This window comes from Amblyomma mixtum, chromosome 9 (assembly GCF_055824585.1).
Source record: "Amblyomma mixtum isolate Tamu chromosome 9, ASM5582458v1, whole genome shotgun sequence".
In the NCBI taxonomy this organism is placed as follows: domain Eukaryota; kingdom Metazoa; phylum Arthropoda; class Arachnida; order Ixodida; family Ixodidae; genus Amblyomma; species Amblyomma mixtum.
In genome coordinates, this window is record NC_143020.1 from 12,140,462 (window position 1) to 12,149,840 (window position 9,379).

The 9,379-nt window shown below is 45.8% G+C and overlaps 1 long non-coding RNA gene across 1 annotated transcript; it reads left to right on the top strand.

Moving 5' to 3' along the window:
• The first annotated feature begins 3,033 nt into the window (after nucleotides 1–3,033).
• LOC149328323 (uncharacterized) lies at nucleotides 3,034–9,379 on the top strand. Its single transcript, XR_016285472.1, has 4 exons — nucleotides 3,034–5,059; nucleotides 5,931–6,024; nucleotides 6,581–6,656; nucleotides 8,982–9,379. It is a non-coding gene; the product is annotated as an uncharacterized LOC149328323 (long non-coding RNA).

Genomic DNA, 9,379 nt, shown 5'->3' on the forward strand with positions numbered 1-9,379 from the left:
GCCTTGTAATTCTCACTGTAGCGACTAGCCACAGTGCACGACAGGTGAGGTGAATGAACTTTCCTTCAAATGGTCTGTCTTTTACAGGAGCATTACACGACTTTCCAGGATCTCTATATTATTTGCACTGCAAGGTTGGTATCATTTCTAGTGCCTTATTCTCTTGAGGGCTGTTTCTATGCCTGCTGCCTTCATCAATTGAAAAAAAATTCAGGGGCACTTTGACTGTCTAAAGTGGGTAGAGGCGGAAGCGTTTTCCGCAACACCTTCGCTATTTCTGTGGCACTGGTGGCGTCACATGTAATTGAGTACTAATTACTAAGTGATGACAAATCACTAATTAATGGTTAATTACTGATTAATTCCTGAATACTAATTAACTGCTAATTAATGACGCTTAAGCTTCGCCTTTAGGAGTGGAACGCGACAGCGCGTTGTAGCGCTGCCAGGGAGTCCACGGAACGCCACCACCCGTTCGGCGCGATGCCTTGCCCTTTGAACGCAACGCTTTTTGAGGAAAGGAAATGGCGCAGTAATTCTCTGTCATCTCGGTGGACACCTTAACCGCACCGTAGAGGAAGGGAGGAAGTGGGAGTGAAAGAAGATAGATAAAGAGGAGCCGTAATGAAGAAAATGAAAATTGTATTTGAGGAAAGGAAATTACGCAGTAACTGTCACACAAAACTCAGGGGGAGGGGGGCACTTTTTTTACCTAAAGTGTGGTCACTGATGTGTGGTTAAGATGTTAAGCTTCGTCCCTAAGATTGGAACGCGACAGCGTCTTGCAACGCTGCCAAGGAGTCCATAGAACGCCATCGCCCATTCGGTTCTACGCCTCAATTGGTTTTTGAGGAAAGGAGATGTATCTGTCTCTCATTTGTTGGTGGACACCTAAACCTCGCCGGAAGGGAATGGAGGAGGATGAGAGTGAGTGAAGACACCGTATTCACTAGAGGCGCCTTTGTTCATTCCAAACCATCGAGCTGGCATGGCGGAGTGGATAGCATGCTCGTCTGTCACGCCGAAGACTGGGGTTCGATTCCTGAGCTCGACCAATTTCTTAATCGGTTTTATTTATTTATATGGCTTGACTAGTAAAGCTAATTAGGCTAATTGGGTAATTAAGCAATTAACTAAGCTCAGTGCCACTTACATGGAGCATCACTATACGATCCCTTCAATTGGTTGCATGGTTACTAGCCAAAGTACAATTGGCCCCGTTTGAAATTCGTGCACTGTGACGTCACGACCGTTTCAACCAATTGAAAAGCGTGAAATTTTATGTCGACAACTGCTGCTTACAACGATGAGACATTAAAGGCTTCCGCCTTAATAACGCGAAAATCAAAACACGCAGAATTAGATTAAGTTGCGCTCTGGATCAAAGCCTGTTATGGTCATCATCCCAGAGCTTCTTTCGAGGTACAATATCAAATAAACAGTGATCTACTTTTTGAAGCCTTATAATGTTTCTGGAACGGCTGGATTGTAATTACCACCTGCAAGAATTTTCTCCCACAGTAGATTCGAGGCCTAGAATAAAAATGTAGTTAAGCGCTTATTCTTCGCCTACTTAATGGGGCCCTTATCCTCACAATTAGGCAAGTTCACCTTTTTTCGACATCAGTTTTAATTGTAAGGCAACGGTGGAATATTCCAAGATATTGTTGTCAACATATTGGCCCGCGAATCTTTGTAATTCTTGTTTATTCATTCTTGAAAGCTGCTGGCACGTCGCTTCATCGCTTCGTTTGTGATGCAAGAAGCGACCAGATTTATCTCGATTGATCACATGCAGGCCGAGCCGCTTCTATGTTGTTCCGGAATTTTCTAGTAACTTTGCACGCTTTATTTCCAAAGTTCGCTATCAGCTTTGAAGAGAGCACGGCCGAGAGCAGCGGGTATTCTGTTCCACAACCGCCGAGTTTGCCTGTTCCTATGCCGCCGCCGAGCCAATCATTTCTTTGCGGGCGCAAGTCAGCCCGAATAAAGTATTTCGTTTACAAGCCATCCTGGCTGTTTTCCTGCTCGATCGACTGCAGTTACCACTACGTGACTATATATTAATGGGAATGGTCTAATTCCAATGCGTAACAACAAAATCTTGCCTTTAAAGTTCATCCTGCACTGTCACTGAGTAGTTAAGACAGCAATAGAAAGCGCAAGACGAATTAGTTTTTGACAATAAATAGGAGAAAACTACTAGCGTCCCGAGCAGGGATCTCCGGACATATTGGATCCTATTGCGCAATATTACCATAGGATAAAAAACGGCGTTGGAAAACAATTCCTCGCGTAAATCACGCGGTTATGCAAAATTTCTGCGTACGCATTATTCGTACTTTACTCCATATACTGCTTACGCTTCTGTACAGCCTTTGTCAAAAGTAACCAGGCTCGGTGGTTTGCTTCTCATTCGTATAACAGAGCCCTCGCGGCTTCCCTAAAGATCAAAAAGTTCTTTGAAGGTGAGAACAGGGGTTGTTCTTACTGTGAAGAGATTCGGAGCTTGGGGGCTGTCGTAACCCGATCAAAAAGCACGACAAGATTTTCTGTCGCGCATCAGTCGCGCGACAAAATTTTGTGTCGCAAGACAAGCTGTCTTGTCGTGCATTGTGTCGTGCGACAGAGGCTTGTGTCGTGGGTTCTTTCTCGCGACAAAGTTGTTTGTAGTGGGTCCTGTCGCACGACAGTCATCATTCCTGTATTTTGTCGTGCGGGGAAGGTACCTGTCGCAGGATTTTCGCGCGACAGGTTTCTGTCGCAGGTGTTGTCGTGCGACAGGGAGAGTCGTGCCACGCGACAGGGTCTGCGTGCCTCGACAGAGTTGCCTGTCGCGGGTGCAGTCGCGCGACACAACAGCCTGTCTTGGGATCTGTCTTGCGACATATACCTGTCGTGGGTTCTCGTCCCTCGCTATTAACAGTGTGCTACTACAACCTGAGCGAAGAGGGGAATGTCGTGGCGGTTTCGATATGAGCCACGGCCATAAAATCTTAAAGGTGCGCTTCTCGGGGCCGGCCTGCCGGCCTGCAGGCCTGGATGCCGGCGTCGGAAAAGTGCCACTCGTATTGTTTGTTCACGACGAAAGCTCTGGGATAGAGTATCGTTAGCCAATGTCGAGTTGTTGGTAGAAGCGATAACAGCAATACAAAGTTCCTCCCATAACCGCTTTGCTGGCGCTCTGCAGTTCTCCTGGCCTCTGCTAGCTCCGCTCCTGAAGGGGTCGCGGAAATCGAGCATATCTTTATTTCCCTATGACGCGGGGTTCACAGTAAAACGGTGCCGAGGGTAGCACCTCAGTGCTGGCCAGTTCCGAAGCGCACTCAGCTACAGCGTCTATGTGAAATCGGCTAGGTTTAGCGACGACAAGGGCAACCAGCGAGCAGCGCACAGTTCGTCGCCCGGCGCGACCGCGGGCAGCGTCGTTGCCGAAAGCTCGGCTCGCTCAATGATTGGCTCCGTAGCTTGCGAATCGCGCACGCAAGGCTGGAAAATCGAGCAGCGAGTGACTGGCCAGCGATTGAGCGAGAATGTATGCCCCCGTTTGCAGCATAGGTGAACAAATTTAGCACACATGTATGCATGGGATATCGGCTGCGTTGCGGCGATTCTTAAGCTCGTCTTCGACGCCATCATCACCGTTCGGGCGGACCTGAGCATATCTTTATTTCACTACGAAACACAGTTCACAATAAAACGTACTTACAGTGAAAAGAGTAGCACCTCAGCGTTTGCCAGTATCGAAGCGCTCTCAGCTCTTGCATCGAAGTGAAACCTGCTAGGCTTAGCTACGAATACGGCAGCCAGGGAGCAGGCCGAAGCTCGGCGCCCGGCGCGCTCGCGAGCAGCGTCATTGCTGAAAGCTCGGCGGCTCAGCATCTTGTGAATTGTACTCGCAAGGCTGCCAAATCGAGCAGCTAGCGGCTGGCCTGCGACTGAGCGCAAGTTCGCAGTACAGGTAAACAACTTTTAGGACACAAATGCTTGGGATACCGGCTGCGTTGCGGCCACGTTAAGGCGATTCTTAAACTCGCCCTCGACACCATCGTCACCGTACGTGGCACACAGGCTGAGAACTTGAATTCGAGTACGTGCTGCTAAAGTAAGCTGCTCGTATTTCTCGGAACAATCTGAAGTCTCAAACACAGTTGCTTCTGTCGGCTTCCATGTGGGCTCTTGCTAGTGAAAGTACACTCGAACAGGAAGCGGCGAGTGCGAGCCGCTGTTGCATATGAGCTAAAGTGTGATGCAAGTATCGTCGTAGTTCTGTAACGCAGTTGATATCAAAGTAATCCGCTTTATACGGGTCACATTTAAGCTCTCAGTTTCATGTAGATCTCCGTCGAGCATGCCAGTGTCGCGTAAAGTAATGCATCGCAGCTGCTCTCTGTCCTACCGCTCGCGTCGAATATATCCTTGATATGGGCCAGTTTGCGATACGGTGTTTTTCTTTGCCTTTTTTGTCGCAATTAAGGATTTTAGCTGCTGTCAATCGGAATTGCATTCCGTCGTCTGCGCCGTCGTCTGCTCCGTCGTCTGCTCCGTCGTCTGCTAGGACATCCGGGGTTTGGGTGATGGGATCACAGGATCGCAGCTTCTACAAACGGTATGCCAGCAAAAGTATCTAAAAGCGCTTTGGTATTCGCAAGTAATAAAAAAATAACACGAAAAAATTTAATTTGATTTTGGTGCGAACACAGTTCAAATATTAGTAATAAAAAAAGTGCATTTGTGGTTTTTTTTTCAACGACGCTAGAGAAACCAAGGGCAAAACTGCAGCCGTCGGCGCCATGTTTAGCGGCACGGCAGTGCGAGCGACGCGTCACGTTTTTATTATTTGGGTTTTCGTAGCATTGTTTGAGTGCTCGTGCGGCGGACATGTGTGAAGAACAGAAGTGTGTTTTGGAAGCCAACGACAAGTATTACGCCCAGTCAACTTTGGTGAATTTGAACGGGTAAAGCCGTGAACAAAGGCAGCGCTACGACTTCTTGTCGTCTGGAGAGGCAACAAAGAAGAAGGGGCGGTTTTACTAAGCCTCTATGAGACGCATGATCGGTGAGTCCCGTCTACGCGTCTTTACTAGTGATCTCTATTCACACGCGTTAATAGTGTGCGCCTATATTGGTATGGCAGTGGAGGCAGTCTGCATGCGGTTGTCTCAGCTATAATGCGTTACGAGAAAAGAACGGGCGTATAGCCTGCATGGCAACTGTTGCTCCATAGTCTCTCTCTCTCTCTCTCTCTCTGCATTTAGTACTCGGGTGCCGTGGTAAATAAAAATGCCACCAGATATCACAACAGAGTTATGCGGTCGCTAAATAGCGCTGCGAAAAACTACAGAATATGTTTACTACATTCCAATAGCATATATTTGTGCTACGTAGGAGACGACGATGAGCGAGCAGTGCCACGTTAGAGTGCTCTCGCTAGGCCAGCCAGCTGCGGACAGACAAGGGAACTGACAACGGTCGAGTTTTTTCGCGGCTGGTGCCTATCGGATTGATTTGTGCTGCTTAAAAGATGACGATGAGCGGCAGTGCCGTTCGACGGAGCACTCGCGCTAGGCAAGCTGCGAGCAGAGTGCTCGGTGTTCGTACTCATCGGATTAGTGCTTATGGCTTAATATTTGTCATACAATTTTTTTTCGGGGACAAAGATCGCGTGTGAAAGGCTGGGGCATATTCCTTGCCTAGTCATTTGTAAATATTTATCTGTGCTTCCCCATGGTACAGAATTTCAGACAGTATGCTTCCTCGCCTTCAGAGCTTTGAGTACTGTTTGGGATGCAACAGCGCATTTATTTAGGATTTCAAGCTTTTTGCTATATGCCTCGTTTGTGCGGCCCGCTTTCAAGTCGTTCGTTATCGGTGATGGTTTGTTATTGATTTTCACTTTCTCTTATTTATTCTTGGTTGACTGCCACCAGCTGTGCTGCCGGCGATTCTCCGCGCTGGGAACTATTTCCAGGCACGGGACCCTACCCACAGACCTCGCTGCACCACCCTCACCAGTTTTCTTTGGTATTTTTTCCCTTGCCCTTACTTGCATTGCCACTAGACAATTTTTTTGCAGTTTTTATTTGCGTGCAGATTTGTTAAATGCAATACCAATTTTCGTTTCGTGCTGTGATGTGAGATATCGTGCTTCTTGCTAATGAATGCATGCCTTTTCCATCCTCTCCTGTCATTTGTGCAAAGCAGACTGCTCAACTGGTCGCTACGTTCAATTTAAAAATACCTTCGATGCTGGTGCAAGGCACCCTTGTAGTAATTAACTAAATCCTGTGCATGGTATATTCGAATAGTTACGCTCTTTTCATCATGCATAAAAATAGTGGTATTCCAGCCTGCTCATCTTTCAATGTGGTTGTGACAGTCATGTAAATCTACTCAAACAATGTATATGCGTGCATCATATACAATCTGTTCATTTCTTTTGTCATGGGTCATCTCATTACTTTTTGTGTTATGTTAATACCTTATTCTAATTTATGAAGCAGTAGACAATTTTTTCTCTTGTCGTTCATGACATTGTTACGGCCACTGACAACAGTTGCTCTGACATATTTATTCGCAGTTGCCAGCTGCCAGTATCTGTTGGGCCATTCGTGCTTCCGGCTTTTGGCTGTGCCATCTCTCCTCAGCTGTTTGTCGTAGGTATTGTTTTCCAGTGATGCATACCTTACCTGCCTATTTAGAAAAATATTTTAGACATAGGCTAACAGCTGGGTTTAGAAATGCATGCAGAGCTCTACATGCACTTAGCAGCAGAACCTCCTTGTATAATCACATGAATCAGATCCGGAATTACATGAATGTAATTGCATGATCTGTATGAAATAGTCGCTCACGTAGCTTTTGAATCTGCTGCTGTTAACATAATGGAGTTTTCACTGCTTCAGGTGCAGTGACTATTTCACACATGTTGCCTCTTATGCATATGTGCCCTCTAAAGGGGTCAACATATTCCTTTATCCCTTTAAAAAGCGTTGTATTCTATCATGATGCTTTTCAAGTATTTCTGGTGTGTAGACCAAAAGGTTACTTAGTATTCTAACATGAAGCGGGAACTGAGTTTGTCCAATGTCTTCAGAATGCCTTGCCAACTAGCCTCTCATCACACACTTCTAGTTGTCTTTATCACGCAAAGTATTCGTAGGTTTCTGCATTTTGTTAGCTGGCAAATATAAAGCAAGGAAGCAGGGTTTTGTAATGTCCATGGGGCATTCTTGCAAAGTTCAGTGTGCATGTAATTTCTTTCTTTTCATGCAACATAAAAGTCTTTCCTTAGCACTCATGTTTGAGTGAAAATAATGAGCACTTCACCACTTTAAAAATGAAGTCAATTTTGCTGCTACACTAAATGATAGCTGGCTGCAGCTGTCATGGCATCGCAAATTCACTAGGTAATATTTACACCTATTCATGATGCTTCAAGCCACTTGCATGCCATACAAACCTCTTGAAAGTACAGAATCCAGCAGTTTCACCCTGGAGGTGTAGTACTAAAGCGAAAGTAATACAAGCAACAGTTCATGATCTGCTCGGGCAACAGGGTTCCAAGAGTTTCAGAAGGGCAGTGGGATTCCGAGCCAGGTGGAGTTGAAAAATTTGACCAGTAGTGGACAGGGATCCTGCGGTTTGTGGAGGACACAGGCAAATTGGAGACTTATGGAAGAATTTTCTTACCAGCCAAAAAAGATGCATACACAAGAGAGAACCACACAGGACAAGGGCTGGTAAAAGCCGTAGTCCACTATGGTTCTGTCTTGTGTATGCGTGTTCTTTGGCTGGTAAAAAAATTCCTCTGTAAGTCTCCAATTTGCCGGTGTTCTCTACAGACTGCAGGATCCCTGTCTGCTACTAGTCAAATTTCACTACTCCCCCTTGATTGGACTCCCATTGCCCTTGTCAAACTCTTGGAATCCTGTTGCCCTAGCAGATCATCAGCTGTCGGTTGTATTACTTTCGCTTCAGTGAAATTTGACAAGTAGCGGACAGGGTTCCTAGGATTTGTGGAGTACACAGGCAAACTGGAGACTTATAGAAGAATTTTTTTACCTGCCCTTGTCCTGTGTGGTTTGATTTTGTGTATGTGTCTTTGGCTGGTAAAAAATTCGTTAGCATGCCATACCATCAGGCCCACCATTCAGCCTTGTTTATGGAAGAGGTCGCAGTCTTCTTTAAGTGCACTGCTCTGGGCATGGGAGGCAATGTATGCGTCTCTTTGTTTTTTCGATAAAACCTGGTTTCTCCGAATTGTTGCACCCCGAAAAGTTTCTTAAAAATCAGCTCAACTTCTGCATGCAAATGTGCCTGAAAGCAAGTGTAATTTGCTGGTGCACAAAGGTCATGAACCATTGGAGAGTAGTGGATGTCTCGTATTTCCTCTGAGGTATATTTTAAACAAATGATGGTTATTTTAATTGCTGTGTAATGCTTTTTGTTCTTTGTTCAGTTGCATATAATTTTAGATTTGGAACTACATGTGCTGACTGGTATTTCATTGCAATAATTATACCCATAATTAGTCAGCCTTGTTTGAAGGTATAGGTACGCGTTTTGTACGGGTGCTTTGCAGTCAGAATGGTGGATGAATCTTCTGTGAGTTTTCTTCAATGGAGCAAAGGCAACTGGAGTGACTGTTCATGTGTCACTCAGCCAACACTTCTCCCACAGGACCAGCAAGCTTCTGAGTATCTATGGCTCAATTATCGGGGCTGAAATTGCCCTCTGAGGCTGCCTGCGTTGACCTGTGCAAGACTAGCTGCTCGGAGCTAACAAGCATTTGACACCATAGAACTATACACAGTCGTTCAGGGGCCGTGAGCAAATAATTGTTAATGCGTTTACTGCAGGAAGCTAGTGTGAAATGAGGCTAATTGTGCTTGCTGAAAATGCTGTTTTTTTTAGTCAATGAAACAATGCAAAGCTCATCAAATTTGTTACCTCTCACTAATTCCTCAATTTTTTTTCAGTTGCAGGCGACCAAGAGTTGCGTGGAAGTCGAGCAAGCCACCGAGTTGCGTGCGATTCGGGCCAGAAACCATGAGCAGGCTGCGAATATTTCAAATCACCAGTGGTTACATTGACTCAATAAAGCAAGCTTTTACTGTAAGTACAGTGTTTTTGGCACTGCATTGCTTTGGGATGCATGCACTCCGCTGACTGCTACCTGTGCAGCTACCCATGTGTATGCAGCAAAATTGCTTCAAGAACAATAATGGGGTATAGCAAACAAGACACAAGATGGACAAAACGACAGACTACAGGACAACAAGACAGACTACAGGACAACAAGACAGACTACAGGACAACAAGACAGACAACAGATACGACATGCCAAAAACATGACAGACAACACAACAGACTACAG